A 27,440-nucleotide genomic window follows, 5' to 3' on the forward strand; every position below is an offset into this window, starting at 1 on the left:
GGAATGAGACAGAAAAACGCAATCACTGTAACATGGAGCCACAATTGCTTGGTAGAAATGCAATTACACTCCATAGGTGATTGCGATTTGCCTTTTGCAATCCCAGTATTGAACCCGGCCTCAGGAGGACCAGCTGGATCCCAATTATTTATCAGGTGGTCGCTGTGTTCCCCGACTTTGCTCTTGATGGTGTAAGAGTGGTACCCCTTAAGACCACCTATCCCCATCTTCCTTCTCCAAAACGCTATCCCCTATTCCTCTCTCACTCCTATTCCCTAACTCGCCCTAATAGAGTCTACCTTACCATGGTGGGCCGGCTTACAATCCTATTGGCCAAAATGTGATTTAGTTTTAGCCAACTGGATTAGCCAAAGGACTCTGTTAAAAAAAGAATATAATAAACTATCTTAGATGGAGATTAAGTAATTAGGGCCCTTTTTTATTAAGCACGTTTCGATTTAAAAATTGTATCGTTCCCATTTTGCCAATAGCAACAGCACGGCGATGAACATGTGAATTGCATTGCCGGGTTTTTGCTAGTGCAATTGGTATTTTCCAGAATTACAATTGTTGGCCTGCATCTTTTTTTGTTTTGTTTGCGTTTCTATGCTTTGACCCTTTTTGGTGAGGATTGGTATGGCTATGGGGAGGAGGAGGCCATTATTAGAATTTGGGGGTATATTTAAATCATTTTAAATATGCCCTAGAGTTCTACTCTGCAGGTTGCAACAATTTGTTATCACCAATAAAGTTCTCTTGAGGGCCAGTTTACACTTGGGGTGCTTTAATAAGTAGTTTTTCTGCTCTTTGCTGATAGCCGGTATTCAGCAAAGCACTGCGGTAAATCCTTGCAGTGCCTGTGATGTGCGTATATCGCAAAAGTGCACTGCGTGCAACATTTTGCTGGCAGTTAGAAGCCATTCTCATTCTCTGGAATGAGACAGAAAAACGCAATCACTGTAACATGGAGCCACAATTGCTTGGTAGAAATGCAATTACACTCCATAGGTGATTGCGATTTGCCTTTTGCAATCCCAGTATTGAACCCGGCCTAAGGGGGACCAGCTGGATCCCAATTATTTATCAGGTGGTCGTTGTGTTCCCCGACTGTGCACTTGATGGTGTAAGAGTGAAACCCTTTAAGACCACCTATCCCTCTCTTCCCTCTCCAAAACGCTATACTCTATTCCTCTCTCACTCCCATCACCTAACCCGCCCTAATAGAGTCTACCTTACCATGGTGGGCCTGCTTGCAATCCTATTGGCCAAAATGTGATTTAGTTTTAGCCAACTGGATTAGCCAAAGGACTCTGTTAAAAAAAGAATATAATAAACTATCTTAGATGGAGATTAACTAATTAGCGCCCTTTTTTATTAAGCATGTTTCGATTTAAAAATTGTATCGTTCCCATTTTTCCAATAGCAACAGCACGGCGATGAACATGTGAATTGCATTGCCGGGTTTTTGCTAGTGCAATTGGTATTTTCCAGAATTACAATTGTTGGCCTGCATCTTTTTTTGTTTTGTTTGCGTTTCTATGCTTTGACCCTTTTTGGTGAGGATTGGTATGGCTATGGGGAGGAGGAGGCCATTATTAGAATTTGGGGGTATATTTAAATCATTTTAAATATGCCCTAGAGTTCTACTCTGCAGGTTGCAACAATTTGTTATCACCAATAAAGTTCTCTTGAGGGCCAGTTTACACTTGGGGTGCTTTAATAAGTAGTTTTTCTGCTCTTTGCTGATAGCCGGTATTCAGCAAAGCACTGCGGTAAATCCTTGCAGTGCCTGTGATGTGCGTATATCGCAAAAGTGCACTGCGTGCAACATTTTGCTGGCAGTTAGAAGCCATTCTCATTCTCTGGAATGAGACAGAAAAACGCAATCACTGTAACATGGAGCCACAATTGCTTGGTAGAAATGCAATTACACTCCATAGGTGATTGCGATTTGCCTTTTGCAATCCCAGTATTGAACCCGGCCTAAGGGGGACCAGCTGGATCCCAATTAAGTATCAGGTGGTCGTTGTGTTCCCCGACTGTGCACTTGATGGTGTAAGAGTGGAACCCTTTAAGACCACCTATCCCTCTCTTCCCTCTCCAAAACGCTATACTCTATTCCTCTCTCACTCCCATCACCTAACCCGCCCTAATAGAGTCTACCTTACCATGGTGGGCCTGCTTGCAATCCTATTGGCCAAAATGTGATTTAGTTTTAGCCAACTGGATTAGCCAAAGGACTCTGTTAAAAAAAGAATATAATAAACTATCTTAGATGGAGATTAACTAATTAGCGCCCTTTTTTATTAAGCATGTTTCGATTTAAAAATTGTATCGTTCCCATTTTTCCAATAGCAACAGCACGGCGATGAACATGTGAATTGCATTGCCGGGTTTTTGCTAGTGCAATTGGTATTTTCCAGAATTACAATTGTTGGCCTGCATCTTTTTTTGTTTTGTTTGCAGTTCTATGCTTTGTACCTTTTTGGTGAGGATTGGTATGGCTATGGGGAGGAGGAGGCCATTATTAGAATTTGGGGGTATATTTAAATCATTTTAAATACGCCCCTGAGTTCTACATTGCAGGTTGCAACAATTTGTAATCACCAATAAAGTTCTCTTAAGGGCCAGTTCACACTTGGGGTGCTTTTATAAGTAGTTTTTCTGCTCTTTGCTGATAGCCGGTATTCAGCAAAGCACTGCGGTAAATCCTTGCAGTGCCTGTGATGTGCGTATATCGCAAAAGTGCACTGCGTGCAACATTTTGCTGGCAGTTAGAAGCCATTCTCATTCTCTGGAATGAGACAGAAAAACGCAATCACTGTAACATGGAGCCACAATTGCTTGGTAGAAATGCAATTACACTCCATAGGTGATTGCGATTTGCCTTTTGCAATCCCAGTATTGAACCCGGCCTCAGGGGGACCAGCTGGATCCCAATTATTTATCAGGTGGTGGTTGTGTTCCCCGACTTTGCACTTGATGGTGTAAGAGTGGAACCCTTTAAGACCACCTATCCCCCTCTTCCCTCTCCAAAACGCTATACTCTATTCCTCTCTCACTCCCATCACCTAACCCGCCCTAATAGAGTCTACCTTACCATGGTGGGCCTGCTTACAATCCTATTGGCCAAAATGTGATTTAGTTTTAGCCAACTGGATTAGCCAAAGGACTCTGTTAAAAAAAGAATATAATAAACTATCTTAGATGGAGATTAAGTAATTAGGGCCCTTTTTATTAAGCACGTTTCGATTTAAAAATTGTATCGTTCCCATTTTGCCAATAGCAACAGCACGGCGATGAACATGTGAATTGCATTGCCGGGTTTTTGCTAGTGCAATTGGTATTTTCCAGAATTACAATTGTTGGCCTGCATCTTTTTTTGTTTTGTTTGCGTTTCTATGCTTTGACCCTTTTTGGTGAGGATTGGTATGGCTATGGGGAGGAGGAGGCCATTATTAGAATTTGGGGGTATATTTAAATCATTTTAAATATGCCCTAGAGTTCTACTCTGCAGGTTGCAACAATTTGTTATCACCAATAAAGTTCTCTTGAGGGCCAGTTTACACTTGGGGTGCTTTAATAAGTAGTTTTTCTGCTCTTTGCTGATAGCCGGTATTTAGCAAAGCACTGCAGTAAATCCTTGCAGTGCCTGTGATGTGCGTATATCGCAAAAGTGCACTGCGTGCAACATTTTGCTGGCAGTTAGAAGCCATTCTCATTCTCTGGAATGAGACAGAAAAACGCAATCACTGTAACATGGAGCCACAATTGCTTGGTAGAAATGCAATTACACTCCATAGGTGATTGCGATTTGCCTTTTGCAATCCCAGTATTGAACCCGGCCTAAGGGGGACCAGCTGGATCCCAATTATTTATCAGGTGGTCGTTGTGTTCCCCGACTGTGCACTTGATGGTGTAAGAGTGGAACCCTTTAAGACCACCTATCCCTCTCTTCCCTCTCCAAAACGCTATACTCTATTCCTCTCTCACTCCCATCACCTAACCCGCCCTAATAGAGTCTACCTTACCATGGTGGGCCTGCTTGCAATCCTATTGGCCAAAATGTGATTTAGTTTTAGCCAACTGGATTAGCCAAAGGACTCTGTTAAAAAAAGAATATAATAAACTATCTTAGATGGAGATTAACTAATTAGCGCCCTTTTTTATTAAGCATGTTTCGATTTAAAAATTGTATCGTTCCCATTTTTCCAATAGCAACAGCACGGCGATGAACATGTGAATTGCATTGCCGGGTTTTTGCTAGTGCAATTGGTATTTTCCAGAATTACAATTGTTGGCCTGCATCTTTTTTTGTTTTGTTTGCAGTTCTATGCTTTGTACCTTTTTGGTGAGGATTGGTATGGCTATGGGGAGGAGGAGGCCATTATTAGAATTTGGGGGTATATTTAAATCATTTTAAATACGCCCCTGAGTTCTACATTGCAGGTTGCAACAATTTGTAATCACCAATAAAGTTCTCTTAAGGGCCAGTTCACACTTGGGGTGCTTTTATAAGTAGTTTTTCTGCTCTTTGCTGATAGCCGGTATTCAGCAAAGCACTGCGGTAAATCCTTGCAGTGCCTGTGATGTGCGTATATCGCAAAAGTGCACTGCGTGCAACATTTTGCTGGCAGTTAGAAGCCATTCTCATTCTCTGGAATGAGACAGAAAAACGCAATCACTGTAACATGGAGCCACAATTGCTTGGTAGAAATGCAATTACACTCCATAGGTGATTGCGATTTGCCTTTTGCAATCCCAGTATTGAACCCGGCCTCAGGGGGACCAGCTGGATCCCAATTATATATCAGGTGGTGGTTGTGTTCCCCGACTTTGCACTTGATGGTGTAAGAGTGGAACCCTTTAAGACCACCTATCCCCCTCTTCCCTCTCCAAAACGCTATCCCCTATTCCTCTCTCACTCCTATTCCCTAACCCGCCCTAATAGAGTCTACCTTACCATGGTGGGCCGGCTTACAATCCTATTGGCCAAAATGTGATTTAGTTTTAGCCAACTGGATTAGCCAAAGGACTCTGTTAAAAAAAGAATATAATAAACTATCTTAGATGGAGATTAAGTAATTAGGGCCCTTTTTATTAAGCACGTTTCGATTTAAAAATTGTATCGTTCCCATTTTGCCAATAGCAACAGCACAGCGATGAACATGTGAATTGCATTGCCGGGTTTTTGCTAGTGCAATTGGTATTTTCCAGAATTACAATTGTTGGCCTGCATCTTTTTTTGTTTTGTTTGCGTTTCTATGCTTTGACCCTTTTTGGTGAGGATTGGTATGGCTATGGGGAGGAGGAGGCCATTATTAGAATTTGGGGGTATATTTAAATCATTTTAAATATGCCCCTGAGTTCTACTCTGCAGGTTGCAACAATTTGTAATCACCAATAAAGTTCTCTTAAGGGCCAGTTTACACATGGGGTGCTTTAATAAGTAGTTTTTCTGCTCTTTGCTGATAGCCGGTATTCAGCAAAGCACTGCGGTAAATCCTTGCAGTGCCTGTGATGTGCGTATATCGCAAAAGTGCACTGCGTGCAACATTTTGCTGGCAGTTAGAAGCCATTCTCATTCTCTGGAATGAGACTGAAAAACGCAATCACTGTAACATGGAGCCACAATTGCTTGGTAGATATGCAATTACACTCCATAGGCGATTGCAATTTGCCTTTTGCGATCCCAGTGTTGAACCCGGCCTAAGGGGGACCAGCTGGATCCCAATTATTTATCAGGTGGTCGCTGTGTTCCCCGACTTTGCTCTTGATGGTGTAAGAGTGGTACCCCTTAAGACCACCTATCCCCATCTTCCTTCTCCAAAACGCTATCCCCTATTCCTCTCTCACTCCTATTCCCTAACTCGCCCTAATAGAGTCTACCTTACCATGGTGGGCCGGCTTACAATCCTATTGGCCAAAATGTGATTTAGTTTTAGCCAACTGGATTAGCCAAAGGACTCTGTTAAAAAAAGAATATAATAAACTATCTTAGATGGAGATTAAGTAATTAGGGCCCTTTTTTATTAAGCACGTTTCGATTTAAAAATTGTATCGTTCCCATTTTGCCAATAGCAACAGCACGGCGATGAACATGTGAATTGCATTGCCGGGTTTTTGCTAGTGCAATTGGTATTTTCCAGAATTACAATTGTTGGCCTGCATCTTTTTTTGTTTTGTTTGCGTTTCTATGCTTTGACCCTTTTTGGTGAGGATTGGTATGGCTATGGGGAGGAGGAGGCCATTATTAGAATTTGGGGGTATATTTAAATCATTTTAAATATGCCCTAGAGTTCTACTCTGCAGGTTGCAACAATTTGTTATCACCAATAAAGTTCTCTTGAGGGCCAGTTTACACTTGGGGTGCTTTAATAAGTAGTTTTTCTGCTCTTTGCTGATAGCCGGTATTCAGCAAAGCACTGCGGTAAATCCTTGCAGTGCCTGTGATGTGCGTATATCGCAAAAGTGCACTGCGTGCAACATTTTGCTGGCAGTTAGAAGCCATTCTCATTCTCTGGAATGAGACAGAAAAACGCAATCACTGTAACATGGAGCCACAATTGCTTGGTAGAAATGCAATTACACTCCATAGGTGATTGCGATTTGCCTTTTGCAATCCCAGTATTGAACCCGGCCTAAGGGGGACCAGCTGGATCCCAATTATTTATCAGGTGGTCGTTGTGTTCCCCGACTGTGCACTTGATGGTGTAAGAGTGGAACCCTTTAAGACCACCTATCCCTCTCTTCCCTCTCCAAAACGCTATACTCTATTCCTCTCTCACTCCCATCACCTAACCCGCCCTAATAGAGTCTACCTTACCATGGTGGGCCTGCTTGCAATCCTATTGGCCAAAATGTGATTTAGTTTTAGCCAACTGGATTAGCCAAAGGACTCTGTTAAAAAAAGAATATAATAAACTATCTTAGATGGAGATTAACTAATTAGCGCCCTTTTTTATTAAGCATGTTTCGATTTAAAAATTGTATCGTTCCCATTTTTCCAATAGCAACAGCACGGCGATGAACATGTGAATTGCATTGCCGGGTTTTTGCTAGTGCAATTGGTATTTTCCAGAATTACAATTGTTGGCCTGCATCTTTTTTTGTTTTGTTTGCAGTTCTATGCTTTGTACCTTTTTGGTGAGGATTGGTATGGCTATGGGGAGGAGGAGGCCATTATTAGAATTTGGGGGTATATTTAAATCATTTTAAATACGCCCCTGAGTTCTACATTGCAGGTTGCAACAATTTGTAATCACCAATAAAGTTCTCTTAAGGGCCAGTTCACACTTGGGGTGCTTTTATAAGTAGTTTTTCTGCTCTTTGCTGATAGCCGGTATTCAGCAAAGCACTGCGGTAAATCCTTGCAGTGCCTGTGATGTGCGTATATCGCAAAAGTGCACTGCGTGCAACATTTTGCTGGCAGTTAGAAGCCATTATCATTCTCTGGAATGAGACAGAAAAACGCAATCACTGTAACATGGAGCCACAATTGCTTGGTAGAAATGCAATTACACTCCATAGGTGATTGCGATTTGCCTTTTGCAATCCCAGTATTGAACCCGGCCTCAGGGGGACCAGCTGGATCCCAATTATTTATCAGGTGGTGGTTGTGTTCCCCGACTTTGCACTTGATGGTGTAAGAGTGGAACCCTTTAAGACCACCTATCCCCCTCTTCCCTCTCCAAAACGCTATACTCTATTCCTCTCTCACTCCTATTCCCTAACCCGCCCTAATAGAGTCTACCTTACCATGGTGGGCCGGCTTACAATCCTATTGGCCAAAATGTGATTTAGTTTTAGCCAACTGGATTAGCCAAAGGACTCTGTTAAAAAAAGAATATAATAAACTATCTTAGATGGAGATTAAGTAATTAGGGCCCTTTTTATTAAGCACGTTTCGATTTAAAAATTGTATCGTTCCCATTTTGCCAATAGCAACAGCACGGCGATGAACATGTGAATTGCATTGCCGGGTTTTTGCTAGTGCAATTGGTATTTTCCAGAATTACAATTGTTGGCCTGCATCTTTTTTTGTTTTGTTTGCGTTTCTATGCTTTGACCCTTTTTGGTGAGGATTGGTATGGCTATGGGGAGGAGGAGGCCATTATTAGAATTTGGGGGTATATTTAAATCATTTTAAATATGCCACTGAGTTCTACTCTGCAGGTTGCAACAATTTGTAATCACCAATAAAGTTCTCTTAAGGGCCAGTTTACACATGGGGTGCTTTAATAAGTAGTTTTTCTGCTCTTTGCTGATAGCCGGTATTCAGCAAAGCACTGCGGTAAATCCTTGCAGTGCCTGTGATGTGCGTATATCGCAAAAGTGCACTGTGTGCAACATTTTGCTGGCAGTTAGAAGCCATTCTCATTCTCTGGAATGAGACAGAAAAACGCAATCACTGTAACATGGAGCCACAATTGCTTGGTAGAAATGCAATTACACTCCATAGGTGATTGCGATTTGCCTTTTGCAATCCCAGTATTGAACCCGGCCTAAGGGGGACCAGCTGGATCCCAATTATTTATCAGGTGGTCGTTGTGTTCCCCGACTTTGCACTTGATGGTGTAAGAGTGGAACCCTTTAAGACCACCTATCCCCCTCTTCCCTCTCCAAAACGCTATACTCTATTCCTCTCTCACTCCCATCACCTAACCCGCCCTAATAGAGTCTACCTTACCATGGTGGGCCTGCTTACAATCCTATTGGCCAAAATGTGATTTAGTTTTAGCCTACTGGATTAGCCAAAGGACTCTGTTAAAAAAAGAATATAATAAACTATCTTAGATGGAGATTAACTAATTAGCGCCCTTTTTTATTAAGCATGTTTCGATTTAAAAATTGTATCGTTCCCATTTTTCCAATAGCAACAGCACGGCGATGAACATGTGAATTGCATTGCCGGGTTTTTGCTAGTGCAATTGGTATTTTCCAGAATTACAATTGTTGGCCTGCATCTTTTTTTGTTTTGTTTGCGTTTCTATGCTTTGACCCTTTTTGGTGAGGATTGGTATGGCTATGGGGAGGAGGAGGCCATTATTAGAATTTGGGGGTATATTTAAATCATTTTAAATATGCCCTAGAGTTCTACTCTGCAGGTTGCAACAATTTGTTATCACCAATAAAGTTCTCTTGAGGGCCAGTTTACACTTGGGGTGCTTTAATAAGTAGTTTTTCTGCTCTTTGCTGATAGCCGGTATTTAGCAAAGCACTGCGGTAAATCCTTGCAGTGCCTGTGATGTGCGTATATCGCAAAAGTGCACTGCGTGCAACATTTTGCTGGCAGTTAGAAGCCATTCTCATTCTCTGGAATGAGACAGAAAAACGCAATCACTGTAACATGGAGCCACAATTGCTTGGTAGAAATGCAATTACACTCCTTAGGTGATTGCGATTTGCCTTTTGCAATCCCAGTATTGAACCCGGCCTAAGGGGGACCAGCTGGATCCCAATTATTTATCAGGTGGTCGTTGTGTTCCCCGACTGTGCACTTGATGGTGTAAGAGTGGAACCCTTTAAGACCACCTATCCCTCTCTTCCCTCTCCAAAACGCTATACTCTATTCCTCTCTCACTCCCATCACCTAACCCGCCCTAATAGAGTCTACCTTACCATGGTGGGCCTGCTTGCAATCCTATTGGCCAAAATGTGATTTAGTTTTAGCCAACTGGATTAGCCAAAGGACTCTGTTAAAAAAAGAATATAATAAACTATCTTAGATGGAGATTAACTAATTAGCGCCCTTTTTTATTAAGCATGTTTCGATTTAAAAATTGTATCGTTCCCATTTTTCCAATAGCAACAGCACGGCGATGAACATGTGAATTGCATTGCCGGGTTTTTGCTAGTGCAATTGGTATTTTCCAGAATTACAATTGTTGGCCTGCATCTTTTTTTGTTTTGTTTGCAGTTCTATGCTTTGTACCTTTTTGGTGAGGATTGGTATGGCTATGGGGAGGAGGAGGCCATTATTAGAATTTGGGGGTATATTTAAATCATTTTAAATACGCCCCTGAGTTCTACATTGCAGGTTGCAACAATTTGTAATCACCAATAAAGTTCTCTTAAGGGCCAGTTCACACTTGGGGTGCTTTTATAAGTAGTTTTTCTGCTCTTTGCTGATAGCCGGTATTCAGCAAAGCACTGCGGTAAATCCTTGCAGTGCCTGTGATGTGCGTATATCGCAAGAGTGCACTGCGTGCAACATTTTGCTGGCAGTTAGAAGCCATTCTCATTCTCTGGAATGAGACAGAAAAACGCAATCACTGTAACATGGAGCCACAATTGCTTGGTAGAAATGCAATTACACTCCATAGGTGATTGCGATTTGCCTTTTGCAATCCCAGTATTGAACCCGGCCTCAGGGGGACCAGCTGGATCCCAATTATTTATCAGGTGGTGGTTGTGTTCCCCGACTTTGCACTTGATGGTGTAAGAGTGGAACCCTTTAAGACCACCTATCCCCCTCTTCCCTCTCCAAAACGCTATACTCTATTCCTCTCTCACTCCCATCACCTAACCCGCCCTAATAGAGTCTACCTTACCATGGTGGGCCTGCTTACAATCCTATTGGCCAAAATGTGATTTAGTTTTAGCCAACTGGATTAGCCAAAGGACTCTGTTAAAAAAAGAATATAATAAACTATCTTAGATGGAGATTAAGTAATTAGGGCCCTTTTTATTAAGCACGTTTCGATTTAAAAATTGTATCGTTCCCATTTTGCCAATAGCAACAGCACGGCGATGAACATGTGAATTGCATTGCCGGGTTTTTGCTAGTGCAATTGGTATTTTCCAGAATTACAATTGTTGGCCTGCATCTTTTTTTGTTTTGTTTGCGTTTCTATGCTTTGACCCTTTTTGGTGAGGATTGGTATGGCTATGGGGAGGAGGAGGCCATCATTAGAATTTGGGGGTATATTTAAATCATTTTAAATATGCCCTAGAGTTCTACTCTGCAGGTTGCAACAATTTGTTATCACCAATAAAGTTCTCTTGAGGGCCAGTTTACACTTGGGGTGCTTTAATAAGTAGTTTTTCTGCTCTTTGCTGATAGCCGGTATTCAGCAAAGCACTGCGGTAAATCCTTGCAGTGCCTGTGATGTGCGTATATCGCAAAAGTGCACTGCGTGCAACATTTTGCTGGCAGTTAGAAGCCATTCTCATTCTCTGGAATGAGACAGAAAAACGCAATCACTGTAACATGGAGCCACAATTGCTTGGTAGAAATGCAATTACACTCCATAGGTGATTGCGATTTGCCTTTTGCAATCCCAGTATTGAACCCGGCCTAAGGGGGACCAGCTGGATCCCAATTATTTATCAGGTGGTCGTTGTGTTCCCCGACTGTGCACTTGATGGTGTAAGAGTGGAACCCTTTAAGACCACCTATCCCTCTCTTCCCTCTCCAAAACGCTATACTCTATTCCTCTCTCACTCCCATCACCTAACCCGCCCTAATAGAGTCTACCTTACCATGGTGGGCCTGCTTGCAATCCTATTGGCCAAAATGTGATTTAGTTTTAGCCAACTGGATTAGCCAAAGGACTCTGTTAAAAAAAGAATATAATAAACTATCTTAGATGGAGATTAACTAATTAGCGCCCTTTTTTATTAAGCATGTTTCGATTTAAAAATTGTATCGTTCCCATTTTTCCAATAGCAACAGCACGGCGATGAACATGTGAATTGCATTGCCGGGTTTTTGCTAGTGCAATTGGTATTTTCCAGAATTACAATTGTTGGCCTGCATCTTTTTTTGTTTTGTTTGCAGTTCTATGCTTTGTACCTTTTTGGTGAGGATTGGTATGGCTATGGGGAGGAGGAGGCCATTATTAGAATTTGGGGGTATATTTAAATCATTTTAAATACGCCCCTGAGTTCTACATTGCAGGTTGCAACAATTTGTAATCACCAATAAAGTTCTCTTAAGGGCCAGTTCACACTTGGGGTGCTTTTATAAGTAGTTTTTCTGCTCTTTGCTGATAGCCGGTATTCAGCAAAGCACTGCGGTAAATCCTTGCAGTGCCTGTGATGTGCGTATATCGCAAAAGTGCACTGCGTGCAACATTTTGCTGGCAGTTAGAAGCCATTCTCATTCTCTGGAATGAGACAGAAAAACGCAATCACTGTAACATGGAGCCACAATTGCTTGGTAGAAATGCAATTACACTCCATAGGTGATTGCGATTTGCCTTTTGCAATCCCAGTATTGAACCCGGCCTCAGGGGGACCAGCTGGATCCCAATTATTTATCAGGTGGTGGTTGTGTTCCCCGACTTTGCACTTGATGGTGTAAGAGTGGAACCCTTTAAGACCACCTATCCCCCTCTTCCCTCTCCAAAACGCTATCCCCTATTCCTCTCTCACTCCTATTCCCTAACCCGCCCTAATAGAGTCTACCTTACCATGGTGGGCCGGCTTACAATCCTATTGGCCAAAATGTGATTTAGTTTTAGCCAACTGGATTAGCCAAAGGACTCTGTTAAAAAAAGAATATAATAAACTATCTTAGATGGAGATTAAGTAATTAGGGCCCTTTTTATTAAGCACGTTTCGATTTAAAAATTGTATCGTTCCCATTTTGCCAATAGCAACAGCACGGCGATGAACATGTGAATTGCATTGCCGGGTTTTTGCTAGTGCAATTGGTATTTTCCAGAATTACAATTGTTGGCCTGCATCTTTTTTTGTTTTGTTTGCGTTTCTATGCTTTGACCCTTTTTGGTGAGGATTGGTATGGCTATGGGGAGGAGGAGGCCATTATTAGAATTTGGGGGTATATTTAAATCATTTTAAATATGCCCCTGAGTTCTACTCTGCAGGTTGCAACAATTTGTAATCACCAATAAAGTTCTCTTAAGGGCCAGTTTACACATGGGGTGCTTTAATAAGTAGTTTTTCTGCTCTTTGCTGATAGCCGGTATTCAGCAAAGCACTGCGGTAAATCCTTGCAGTGCCTGTGATGTGCGTATATCGCAAAAGTGCACTGCGTGCAACATTTTGCTGGCAGTTAGAAGCCATTCTCATTCTCTGGAATGAGACTGAAAAACGCAATCACTGTAACATGGAGCCACAATTGCTTGGTAGATATGCAATTACACTCCATAGGCGATTGCAATTTGCCTTTTGCGATCCCAGTGTTGAACCCGGCCTAAGGGGGACCAGCTGGATCCCAATTATTTATCAGGTGGTCGCTGTGTTCCCCGACTTTGCTCTTGATGGTGTAAGAGTGGTACCCCTTAAGACCACCTATCCCCATCTTCCTTCTCCAAAACGCTATCCCCTATTCCTCTCTCACTCCTATTCCCTAACTCGCCCTAATAGAGTCTACCTTACCATGGTGGGCCGGCTTACAATCCTATTGGCCAAAATGTGATTTAGTTTTAGCCAACTGGATTAGCCAAAGGACTCTGTTAAAAAAAGAATATAATAAACTATCTTAGATGGAGATTAAGTAATTAGGGCCCTTTTTTATTAAGCACGTTTCGATTTAAAAATTGTATCGTTCCCATTTTGCCAATAGCAACAGCACGGCGATGAACATGTGAATTGCATTGCCGGGTTTTTGCTAGTGCAATTGGTATTTTCCAGAATTACAATTGTTGGCCTGCATCTTTTTTTGTTTTGTTTGCGTTTCTATGCTTTGACCCTTTTTGGTGAGGATTGGTATGGCTATGGGGAGGAGGAGGCCATTATTAGAATTTGGGGGTATATTTAAATCATTTTAAATATGCCCTAGAGTTCTACTCTGCAGGTTGCAACAATTTGTTATCACCAATAAAGTTCTCTTGAGGGCCAGTTTACACTTGGGGTGCTTTAATAAGTAGTTTTTCTGCTCTTTGCTGATAGCCGGTATTCAGCAAAGCACTGCGGTAAATCCTTGCAGTGCCTGTGATGTGCGTATATCGCAAAAGTGCACTGCGTGCAACATTTTGCTGGCAGTTAGAAGCCATTCTCATTCTCTGGAATGAGACAGAAAAACGCAATCACTGTAACATGGAGCCACAATTGCTTGGTAGAAATGCAATTACACTCCATAGGTGATTGCGATTTGCCTTTTGCAATCCCAGTATTGAACCCGGCCTAAGGGGGACCAGCTGGATCCCAATTATTTATCAGGTGGTCGTTGTGTTCCCCGACTTTGCACTTGATGGTGTAAGAGTGGAACCCTTTAAGACCACCTATCCCCCTCTTCCCTCTCCAAAACGCTATACTCTATTCCTCTCTCACTCCCATCACCTAACCCGCCCTAATAGAGTCTACCTTACCATGGTGGGCCTGCTTACAATCCTATTGGCCAAAATGTGATTTAGTTTTAGCCAACTGGATTAGCCAAAGGACTCTGTTAAAAAAAGAATATAATAAACTATCTTAGATGGAGATTAACTAATTAGCGCCCTTTTTTATTAAGCATGTTTCGATTTAAAAATTGTATCGTTCCCATTTTTCCAATAGCAACAGCACGGCGATGAACATGTGAATTGCATTGCCGGGTTTTTGCTAGTGCAATTGGTATTTTCCAGAATTACAATTGTTGGCCTGCATCTTTTTTTGTTTTGTTTGCAGTTCTATGCTTTGTACCTTTTTGGTGAGGATTGGTATGGCTATGGGGAGGAGGAGGCCATTATTAGAATTTGGGGGTATATTTAAATCATTTTAAATACGCCCCTGAGTTCTACATTGCAGGTTGCAACAATTTGTAATCACCAATAAAGTTCTCTTAAGGGCCAGTTCACACTTGGGGTGCTTTTATAAGTAGTTTTTCTGCTCTTTGCTGATAGCCGGTATTCAGCAAAGCACTGCGGTAAATCCTTGCAGTGCCTGTGATGTGCGTATATCGCAAAAGTGCACTGCGTGCAACATTTTGCTGGCAGTTAGAAGCCATTCTCATTCTCTGGAATGAGACAGAAAAACGCAATCACTGTAACATGGAGCCACAATTGCTTGGTAGAAATGCAATTACACTCCATAGGTGATTGCGATTTGCCTTTTGCAATCCCAGTATTGAACCCGGCCTCAGGGGGACCAGCTGGATCCCAATTATTTATCAGGTGGTGGTTGTGTTCCCCGACTTTGCACTTGATGGTGTAAGAGTGGAACCCTTTAAGACCACCTATCCCCCTCTTCCCTCTCCAAAACGCTATACTCTATTCCTCTCTCACTCCTATTCCCTAACCCGCCCTAATAGAGTCTACCTTACCATGGTGGGCCGGCTTACAATCCTATTGGCCAAAATGTGATTTAGTTTTAGCCAACTGGATTAGCCAAAGGACTCTGTTAAAAAAAGAATATAATAAACTATCTTAGATGGAGATTAAGTAATTAGGGCCCTTTTTATTAAGCACGTTTCGATTTAAAAATTGTATCGTTCCCATTTTGCCAATAGCAACAGCACGGCGATGAACATGTGAATTGCATTGCCGGGTTTTTGCTAGTGCAATTGGTATTTTCCAGAATTACAATTGTTGGCCTGCATCTTTTTTTGTTTTGTTTGCGTTTCTATGCTTTGACCCTTTTTGGTGAGGATTGGTATGGCTATGGGGAGGAGGAGGCCATTATTAGAATTTGGGGGTATATTTAAATCATTTTAAATACGCCCCTGAGTTCTACATTGCAGGTTGCAACAATTTGTAATCACCAATAAAGTTCTCTTAAGGGCCAGTTCACACTTGGGGTGCTTTTATAAGTAGTTTTTCTGCTCTTTGCTGATAGCCGGTATTCAGCAAAGCACTGCGGTAAATCCTTGCAGTGCCTGTGATGTGCGTATATCGCAAAAGTGCACTGCGTGCAACATTTTGCTGGCAGTTAGAAGCCATTCTCATTCTCTGGAATGAGACAGAAAAACGCAATCACTGTAACATGGAGCCACAATTGCTTGGTAGAAATGCAATTACACTCCATAGGTGATTGCGATTTGCCTTTTGCAATCCCAGTATTGAACCCGGCCTCAGGGGGACCAGCTGGATCCCAATTATTTATCAGGTGGTCGCTGTGTTCCCCGACTTTGCTCTTGATGGTGTAAGAGTGGTACCCCTTAAGACCACCTATCCCCATCTTCCTTCTCCAAAACGCTATCCCCTATTCCTCTCTCACTCCTATTCCCTAACTCGCCCTAATAGAGTCTACCTTACCATGGTGGGCCGGCTTACAATCCTATTGGCCAAAATGTGATTTAGTTTTAGCCAACTGGATTAGCCAAAGGACTCTGTTAAAAAAAGAATATAATAAACTATCTTAGATGGAGATTAAGTAATTAGGGCCCTTTTTTATTAAGCACGTTTCGATTTAAAAATTGTATCGTTCCCATTTTGCCAATAGCAACAGCACGGCGATGAACATGTGAATTGCATTGCCGGGTTTTTGCTAGTGCAATTGGTATTTTCCAGAATTACAATTGTTGGCCTGCATCTTTTTTTGTTTTGTTTGCGTTTCTATGCTTTGACCCTTTTTGGTGAGGATTGGTATGGCTATGGGGAGGAGGAGGCCATTATTAGAATTTGGGGGTATATTTAAATCATTTTAAATATGCCCTAGAGTTCTACTCTGCAGGTTGCAACAATTTGTTATCACCAATAAAGTTCTCTTGAGGGCCAGTTTACACTTGGGGTGCTTTAATAAGTAGTTTTTCTGCTCTTTGCTGATAGCCGGTATTCAGCAAAGCACTGCGGTAAATCCTTGCAGTGCCTGTGATGTGCGTATATCGCAAAAGTGCACTGCGTGCAACATTTTGCTGGCAGTTAGAAGCCATTCTCATTCTCTGGAATGAGACAGAAAAACGCAATCACTGTAACATGGAGCCACAATTGCTTGGTAGAAATGCAATTACACTCCATAGGTGATTGCGATTTGCCTTTTGCAATCCCAGTATTGAACCCGGCCTAAGGGGGACCAGCTGGATCCCAATTATTTATCAGGTGGTCGTTGTGTTCCCCGACTGTGCACTTGATGGTGTAAGAGTGGAACCCTTTAAGACCACCTATCCCTCTCTTCCCTCTCCAAAACGCTATACTCTATTCCTCTCTCACTCCCATCACCTAACCCGCCCTAATAGAGTCTACCTTACCATGGTGGGCCTGCTTGCAATCCTATTGGCCAAAATGTGATTTAGTTTTAGCCAACTGGATTAGCCAAAGGACTCTGTTAAAAAAAGAATATAATAAACTATCTTAGATGGAGATTAACTAATCAGCGCCCTTTTTTATTAAGCATGTTTCGATTTAAAAATTGTATCGTTCCCATTTTTCCAATAGCAACAGCACGGCGATGAACATGTGAATTGCATTGCCGGGTTTTTGCTAGTGCAATTGGTATTTTCCAGAATTACAATTGTTGGCCTGCATCTTTTTTTGTTTTGTTTGCAGTTCTATGCTTTGTACCTTTTTGGTGAGGATTGGTATGGCTATGGGGAGGAGGAGGCCATTATTAGAATTTGGGGGTATATTTAAATCATTTTAAATACGCCCCTGAGTTCTACATTGCAGGTTGCAACAATTTGTAATCACCAATAAAGTTCTCTTAAGGGCCAGTTCACACTTGGGGTGCTTTTATAAGTAGTTTTTCTGCTCTTTGCTGATAGCCGGTATTCAGCAAAGCACTGCGGTAAATCCTTGCAGTGCCTGTGATGTGCGTATATCGCAAAAGTGCACTGCGTGCAACATTTTGCTGGCAGTTAGAAGCCATTCTCATTCTCTGGAATGAGACAGAAAAACGCAATCACTGTAACATGGAGCCACAATTGCTTGGTAGAAATGCAATTACACTCCATAGGTGATTGCGATTTGCCTTTTGCAATCCCAGTATTGAACCCGGCCTCAGGGGGACCAGCTGGATCCCAATTATTTATCAGGTGGTGGTTGTGTTCCCCGACTTTGCACTTGATGGTGTAAGAGTGGAACCCTTTAAGACCACCTATCCCCTTCTTCCCTCTCCAAAACGCTATACTCTATTCCTCTCTCACTCCTATTCCCTAACCCGCCCTAATAGAGTCTACCTTACCATGGTGGGCCGGCTTACAATTCTATTGGCCAAAATGTGATTTAGTTTTAGCCAACTGGATTAGCCAAAGGACTCTGTTAAAAAAAGAATATAATAAACTATCTTAGATGGAGATTAAGTAATTAGGGCCCTTTTTATTAAGCACGTTTCGATTTAAAAATTGTATCGTTCCCATTTTGCCAATAGCAACAGCACGGCGATGAACATGTGAATTGCATTGCCGGGTTTTTGCTAGTGCAATTGGTATTTTCCAGAATTACAATTGTTGGCCTGCATCTTTTTTTGTTTTGTTTGCGTTTCTATGCTTTGACCCTTTTTGGTGAGGATTGGTATGGCTATGGGGAGGAGGAGGCCATTATTAGAATTTGGGGGTATATTTAAATCATTTTAAATATGCCCCTGAGTTCTACTCTGCAGGTTGCAACAATTTGTAATCACCAATAAAGTTCTCTTAAGGGCCAGTTTACACATGGGGTGCTTTAATAAGTAGTTTTTCTGCTCTTTGCTGATAGCCGGTATTCAGCAAAGCACTGCGGTAAATCCTTGCAGTGCCTGTGATGTGCGTATATCGCAAAAGTGCACTGCGTGCAACATTTTGCTGGCAGTTAGAAGCCATTCTCATTCTCTGGAATGAGACAGAAAAACGCAATCACTGTAACATGGAGCCACAATTGCTTGGTAGAAATGCAATTACACTCCATAGGTGATTGCGATTTGCCTTTTGCAATCCCAGTATTGAACCCGGCCTAAGGGGGACCAGCTGGATCCCAATTATTTATCAGGTGGTCGTTGTGTTCCCCGACTTTGCACTTGATGGTGTAAGAGTGGAACCCTTTAAGACCACCTATCCCCCTCTTCCCTCTCCAAAACGCTATACTCTATTCCTCTCTCACTCCCATCACCTAACCCGCCCTAATAGAGTCTACCTTACCATGGTGGGCCTGCTTACAATCCTATTGGCCAAAATGTGATTTAGTTTTAGCCAACTGGATTAGCCAAAGGACTCTGTTAAAAAAAGAATATAATAAACTATCTTAGATGGAGATTAACTAATTAGCGCCCTTTTTTATTAAGCATGTTTCGATTTAAAAATTGTATCGTTCCCATTTTTCCAATAGCAACAGCACGGCGATGAACATGTGAATTGCATTGCCGGGTTTTTGCTAGTGCAATTGGTATTTTCCAGAATTACAATTGTTGGCCTGCATCTTTTTTTGTTTTGTTTGCAGTTCTATGCTTTGTACCTTTTTGGTGAGGATTGGTATGGCTATGGGGAGGAGGAGGCCATTATTAGAATTTGGGGGTATATTTAAATCATTTTAAATACGCCCCTGAGTTCTACATTGCAGGTTGCAACAATTTGTAATCACCAATAAAGTTCTCTTAAGGGCCAGTTCACACTTGGGGTGCTTTTATAAGTAGTTTTTCTGCTCTTTGCTGATAGCCGGTATTCAGCAAAGCACTGCGGTAAATCCTTGCAGTGCCTGTGATGTGCGTATATCGCAAAAGTGCACTGCGTGCAACATTTTGCTGGCAGTTAGAAGCCATTCTCATTCTCTGGAATGAGACAGAAAAACGCAATCACTGTAACATGGAGCCACAATTGCTTGGTAGAAATGCAATTACACTCCATAGGTGATTGCGATTTGCCTTTTGCAATCCCAGTATTGAACCCGGCCTCAGGGGGACCAGCTGGATCCCAATTATTTATCAGGTGGTGGTTGTGTTCCCCGACTTTGCACTTGATGGTGTAAGAGTGGAACCCTTTAAGACCACCTATCCCCCTCTTCCCTCTCCAAAACGCTATCCCCTATTCCTCTCTCACTCCTATTCCCTAACCCGCCCTAATAGAGTCTACCTTACCATGGTGGGCCGGCTTACAATCCTATTGGCCAAAATGTGATTTAGTTTTAGCCAACTGGATTAGCCAAAGGACTCTGTTAAAAAAAGAATATAATAAACTATCTTAGATGGAGATTAAGTAATTAGGGCCCTTTTTATTAAGCACGTTTCGATTTAAAAATTGTATCGTTCCCATTTTGCCAATAGCAACAGCACGGCGATGAACATGTGAATTGCATTGCCGGGTTTTTGCTAGTGCAATTGGTATTTTCCAGAATTACAATTGTTGGCCTGCATCTTTTTTTGTTTTGTTTGCGTTTCTATGCTTTGACCCTTTTTGGTGAGGATTGGTATGGCTATGGGGAGGAGGAGGCCATTATTAGAATTTGGGGGTATATTTAAATCATTTTAAATATGCCCCTGAGTTCTACTCTGCAGGTTGCAACAATTTGTAATCACCAATAAAGTTCTCTTAAGGGCCAGTTTACACTTGGGGTGCTTTTATAAGTAGTTTTTCTGCTCTTTGCTGATAGCCGGTATTCAGCAAAGCACTGCGGTAAATCCTTGCAGTGCCTGTGATGTGCGTATATCGCAAAAGTGCACTGCGTGCAACATTTTGCTGGCAGTTAGAAGCCATTCTCATTCTCTGGAATGAGACAGAAAAACGCAATCACTGTAACATGGAGCCACAATTGCTTGGTAGAAATGCAATTACACTCCATAGGTGATTGCGATTTGCCTTTTGCAATCCCAGTATTGAACCCGGCCTAAGGGGGACCAGCTGGATCCCAATTATTTATCAGGTGGTCGTTGTGTTCCCCGACTTTGCACTTGATGGTGTAAGAGTGGAACCCTTTAAGACCACCTATCCCCCTCTTCCCTCTCCAAAACGCTATACTCTATTCCTCTCTCACTCCCATCACCTAACCCGCCCTAATAGAGTCTACCTTACCATGGTGGGCCTGCTTACAATCCTATTGGCCAAAATGTGATTTAGTTTTAGCCAACTGGATTAGCCAAAGGACTCTGTTAAAAAAAGAATATAATAAACTATCTTAGATGGAGATTAACTAATTAGCGCCCTTTTTTATTAAGCATGTTTCGATTTAAAAATTGTATCGTTTACATTTTTCCAATAGCAACAGCACGGCGATGAACATGTGAATTGCATTGCCGGGTTTTTGCTAGTGCAATTGGTATTTTCCAGAATTACAATTGTTGGCCTGCATCTTTTTTTGTTTTGTTTGCAGTTTTATGCTTTGTACCTTTTTGGTGAGACTTGGTATGGCTATGGGAAGGAGGAGGCCATTATTAGAATTTGGGGGTATATTTAAATCATTTAAAATACGCCCCTGAGTTCTACATTGCAGGTTGCAACAATTTGTAATCACCAATAAAGTTCTCTTAAGGGCCAGTTCACACTTGGGGTGCTTTTATAAGTAGTTTTTCTGCTCTTTGCTGATAGCCGGTATTCAGCAAAGCACTGCGGTAAATCCTTGCAGTGCCTGTGATGTGCGTATATCGCAAAAGTGCACTGCGTGCAACATTTTGCTGGCAGTTAGAAGCCATTCTCATTCTCTGGAATGAGACAGAAAAACGCAATCACTGTAACATGGAGCCACAATTGCTTGGTAGAAATGCAATTACACTCCATAGGTGATTGCGATTTGCCTTTTGCAATCCCAGTATTGAACCCGGCCTCAGGGGGACCAGCTGGATCCCAATTATTTATCAGGTGGTGGTTGTGTTCCCCGACTTTGCACTTGATGGTGTAAGAGTGGAACCCTTTAAGACCACCTATCCCCCTCTTCCCTCTCCAAAACGCTATACTCTATTCCTCTCTCACTCCTATTCCCTAACCCGCCCTAATAGAGTCTACCTTACCATGGTGGGCCGGCTTACAATCCTATTGGCCAAAATGTGATTTAGTTTTAGCCAACTGGATTAGCCAAAGGACTCTGTTAAAAAAAGAATATAATAAACTATCTTAGATGGAGATTAAGTAATTAGGGCCCTTTTTATTAAGCACGTTTCGATTTAAAAATTGTATCGTTCCCATTTTGCCAATAGCAACAGCACGGCGATGAACATGTGAATTGCATTGCCGGGTTTTTGCTAGTGCAATTGGTATTTTCCAGAATTACAATTGTTGGCCTGCATCTTTTTTTGTTTTGTTTGCGTTTCTATGCTTTGACCCTTTTTGGTGAGGATTGGTATGGCTATGGGGAGGAGGAGGCCATTATTAGAATTTGGGGGTATATTTAAATCATTTTAAATATGCCCCTGAGTTCTACTCTGCAGGTTGCAACAATTTGTAATCACCAATAAAGTTCTCTTAAGGGCCAGTTTACACATGGGGTGCTTTAATAAGTAGTTTTTCTGCTCTTTGCTGATAGCCGGTATTCAGCAAAGCACTGCGGTAAATCCTTGCAGTGCCTGTGATGTGCGTATATCGCAAAAGTGCACTGCGTGCAACATTTTGCTGGCAGTTAGAAGCCATTCTCATTCTCTGGAATGAGACTGAAAAACGCAATCACTGTAACATGGAGCCACAATTGCTTGGTAGATATGCAATTACACTCCATAGGCGATTGCAATTTGCCTTTTGCGATCCCAGTGTTGAACCCGGCCTAAGGGGGACCAGCTGGATCCCAATTATTTATCAGGTGGTCGCTGTGTTCCCCGACTTTGCTCTTGATGGTGTAAGAGTGGTACCCCTTAAGACCACCTATCCCCATCTTCCTTCTCCAAAACGCTATCCCCTATTCCTCTCTCACTCCTATTCCCTAACTCGCCCTAATAGAGTCTACCTTACCATGGTGGGCCGGCTTACAATCCTATTGGCCAAAATGTGATTTAGTTTTAGCCAACTGGATTAGCCAAAGGACTCTGTTAAAAAAAGAATATAATAAACTATCTTAGATGGAGATTAAGTAATTAGGGCCCTTTTTTATTAAGCACGTTTCGATTTAAAAATTGTATCGTTCCCATTTTGCCAATAGCAACAGCACGGCGATGAACATGTGAATTGCATTGCCGGGTTTTTGCTAGTGCAATTGGTATTTTCCAGAATTACAATTGTTGGCCTGCATCTTTTTTTGTTTTGTTTGCGTTTCTATGCTTTGACCCTTTTTGGTGAGGATTGGTATGGCTATGGGGAGGAGGAGGCCATTATTAGAATTTGGGGGTATATTTAAATCATTTTAAATATGCCCTAGAGTTCTACTCTGCAGGTTGCAACAATTTGTTATCACCAATAAAGTTCTCTTGAGGGCCAGTTTACACTTGGGGTGCTTTAATAAGTAGTTTTTCTGCTCTTTGCTGATAGCCGGTATTCAGCAAAGCACTGCGGTAAATCCTTGCAGTGCCTGTGATGTGCATATATCGCAAAAGTGCACTGCGTGCAACATTTTGCTGGCAGTTAGAAGCCATTCTCATTCTCTGGAATGAGACAGAAAAACGCAATCACTGTAACATGGAGCCACAATTGCTTGGTAGAAATGCAATTACACTCCATAGGTGATTGCGATTTGCCTTTTGCAATCCCAGTATTGAACCCGGCCTAAGGGGGACCAGCTGGATCCCAATTATTTATCAGGTGGTCGTTGTGTTCCCCGACTTTGCACTTGATGGTGTAAGAGTGGAACCCTTTAAGACCACCTATCCCCCTCTTCCCTCTCCAAAACGCTATACTCTATTCCTCTCTCACTCCCATCACCTAACCCGCCCTAATAGAGTCTACCTTACCATGGTGGGCCTGCTTACAATCCTATTGGCCAAAATGTGATTTAGTTTTAGCCAACTGGATTAGCCAAAGGACTCTGTTAAAAAAAGAATATAATAAACTATCTTAGATGGAGATTAACTAATTAGCGCCCTTTTTTATTAAGCATGTTTCGATTTAAAAATTGTATCGTTCCCATTTTTCCAATAGCAACAGCACGGCGATGAACATGTGAATTGCATTGCCGGGTTTTTGCTAGTGCAATTGGTATTTTCCAGAATTACAATTGTTGGCCTGCATCTTTTTTTGTTTTGTTTGCAGTTCTATGCTTTGTACCTTTTTGGTGAGGATTGGTATGGCTATGGGGAGGAGGAGGCCATTATTAGAATTTGGGGGTATATTTAAATCATTTTAAATACGCCCCTGAGTTCTACATTGCAGGTTGCAACAATTTGTAATCACCAATAAAGTTCTCTTAAGGGCCAGTTCACACTTGGGGTGCTTTTATAAGTAGTTTTTCTGCTCTTTGCTGATAGCCGGTATTCAGCAAAGCACTGCGGTAAATCCTTGCAGTGCCTGTGATGTGCGTATATCGCAAAAGTGCACTGCGTGCAACATTTTGCTGGCAGTTAGAAGCCATTCTCATTCTCTGGAATGAGACAGAAAAACGCAATCACTGTAACATGGAGCCACAATTGCTTGGTAGAAATGCAATTACACTCCATAGGTGATTGCGATTTGCCTTTTGCAATCCCAGTATTGAACCCGGCCTCAGGGGGACCAGCTGGATCCCAATTATTTATCAGGTGGTGGTTGTGTTCCCCGACTTTGCACTTGATGGTGTAAGAGTGGAACCCTTTAAGACCACCTATCCCCCTCTTCCCTCTCCAAAACGCTATACTCTATTCCTCTCTCACTCCTATTCCCTAACCCGCCCTAATAGAGTCTACCTTACCATGGTGGGCCGGCTTACAATCCTATTGGCCAAAATGTGATTTAGTTTTAGCCAACTGGATTAGCCAAAGGACTCTGTTAAAAAAAGAATATAATAAACTATCTTAGATGGAGATTAAGTAATTAGGGCCCTTTTTATTAAGCACGTTTCGATTTAAAAATTGTATCGTTCCCATTTTGCCAATAGCAACAGCACGGCGATGAACATGTGAATTGCATTGCCGGGTTTTTGCTAGTGCAATTGGTATTTTCCAGAATTACAATTGTTGGCCTGCATCTTTTTTTGTTTTGTTTGCGTTTCTATGCTTTGACCCTTTTTGGTGAGGATTGGTATGGCTATGGGGAGGAGGAGGCCATTATTAGAATTTGGGGGTATATTTAAATCATTTTAAATACGCCCCTGAGTTCTACATTGCAGGTTGCAACAATTTGTAATCACCAATAAAGTTCTCTTAAGGGCCAGTTCACACTTGGGGTGCTTTTATAAGTAGTTTTTCTGCTCTTTGCTGATAGCCGGTATTCAGCAAAGCACTGCGGTAAATCCTTGCAGTGCCTGTGATGTGCGTATATCGCAAAAGTGCACTGCGTGCAACATTTTGCTGGCAGTTAGAAGCCATTCTCATTCTCTGGAATGAGACAGAAAAACGCAATCACTGTAACATGGAGCCACAATTGCTTGGTAGAAATGCAATTACACTCCATAGGTGATTGCGATTTGCCTTTTGCAATCCCAGTATTGAACCCGGCCTCAGGGGGACCAGCTGGATCCCAATTATTTATCAGGTGGTCGCTGTGTTCCCCGACTTTGCTCTTGATGGTGTAAGAGTGGTACCCCTTAAGACCACCTATCCCCATCTTCCTTCGACAAAACGCTATCCCCTATTCCTCTCTCACTCCTATTCCCTAACTCGCCCTAATAGAGTCTACCTTACCATGGTGGGCCGGCTTACAATCCTATTGGCCAAAATGTGATTTAGTTTTAGCCAACTGGATTAGCCAAAGGACTCTGTTAAAAAAAGAATATAATAAACTATCTTAGATGGAGATTAAGTAATTAGGGCCCTTTTTTATTAAGCACGTTTCGATTTAAAAATTGTATCGTTCCCATTTTGCCAATAGCAACAGCACGGCGATGAACATGTGAATTGCATTGCCGGGTTTTTGCTAGTGCAATTGGTATTTTCCAGAATTACAATTGTTGGCCTGCATCTTTTTTTGTTTTGTTTGCGTTTCTATGCTTTGACCCTTTTTGGTGAGGATTGGTATGGCTATGGGGAGGAGGAGGCCATTATTAGAATTTGGGGGTATATTTAAATCATTTTAAATATGCCCTAGAGTTCTACTCTGCAGGTTGCAACAATTTGTTATCACCAATAAAGTTCTCTTGAGGGCCAGTTTACACTTGGGGTGCTTTAATAAGTAGTTTTTCTGCTCTTTGCTGATAGCCGGTATTCAGCAAAGCACTGCGGTAAATCCTTGCAGTGCCTGTGATGTGCGTATATCGCAAAAGTGCACTGCGTGCAACATTTTGCTGGCAGTTAGAAGCCATTCTCATTCTCTGGAATGAGACAGAAAAACGCAATCACTGTAACATGGAGCCACAATTGCTTGGTAGAAATGCAATTACACTCCATAGGTGATTGCGATTTGCCTTTTGCAATCCCAGTATTGAACCCGGCCTAAGGGGGACCAGCTGGATCCCAATTATTTATCAGGTGGTCGTTGTGTTCCCCGACTGTGCACTTGATGGTGTAAGAGTGGAACCCTTTAAGACCACCTATCCCTCTCTTCCCTCTCCAAAACGCTATACTCTATTCCTCTCTCACTCCCATCACCTAACCCGCCCTAATAGAGTCTACCTTACCATGGTGGGCCTGCTTGCAATCCTATTGGCCAAAATGTGATTTAGTTTTAGCCAACTGGATTAGCCAAAGGACTCTGTTAAAAAAAGAATATAATAAACTATCTTAGATGGAGATTAACTAATCAGCGCCCTTTTTTATTAAGCATGTTTCGATTTAAAAATTGTATCGTTCCCATTTTTCCAATAGCAACAGCACGGCGATGAACATGTGAATTGCATTGCCGGGTTTTTGCTAGTGCAATTGGTATTTTCCAGAATTACAATTGTTGGCCTGCATCTTTTTTTGTTTTGTTTGCAGTTCTATGCTTTGTACCTTTTTGGTGAGGATTGGTATGGCTATGGGGAGGAGGAGGCCATTATTAGAATTTGGGGGTATATTTAAATCATTTTAAATACGCCCCTGAGTTCTACATTGCAGGTTGCAACAATTTGTAATCACCAATAAAGTTCTCTTAAGGGCCAGTTCACACTTGGGGTGCTTTTATAAGTAGTTTTTCTGCTCTTTGCTGATAGCCGGTATTCAGCAAAGCACTGCGGTAAATCCTTGCAGTGCCTGTGATGTGCGTATATCGCAAAAGTGCACTGCGTGCAACATTTTGCTGGCAGTTAGAAGCCATTCTCATTCTCTGGAATGAGACAGAAAAACGCAATCACTGTAACATGGAGCCACAATTGCTTGGTAGAAATGCAATTACACTCCATAGGTGATTGCGATTTGCCTTTTGCAATCCCAGTATTGAACCCGGCCTCAGGGGGACCAGCTGGATCCCAATTATTTATCAGGTGGTGGTTGTGTTCCCCGACTTTGCACTTGATGGTGTAAGAGTGGAACCCTTTAAGACCACCTATCCCCTTCTTCCCTCTCCAAAACGCTATACTCTATTCCTCTCTCACTCCTATTCCCTAACCCGCCCTAATAGAGTCTACCTTACCATGGTGGGCCGGCTTACAATTCTATTGGCCAAAATGTGATTTAGTTTTAGCCAACTGGATTAGCCAAAGGACTCTGTTAAAAAAAGAATATAATAAACTATCTTAGATGGAGATTAA

The sequence above is a fragment of the Hyperolius riggenbachi genome, chromosome 9 (assembly GCF_040937935.1).
Source record: "Hyperolius riggenbachi isolate aHypRig1 chromosome 9, aHypRig1.pri, whole genome shotgun sequence".
Classification (NCBI taxonomy): domain Eukaryota; kingdom Metazoa; phylum Chordata; class Amphibia; order Anura; family Hyperoliidae; genus Hyperolius; species Hyperolius riggenbachi.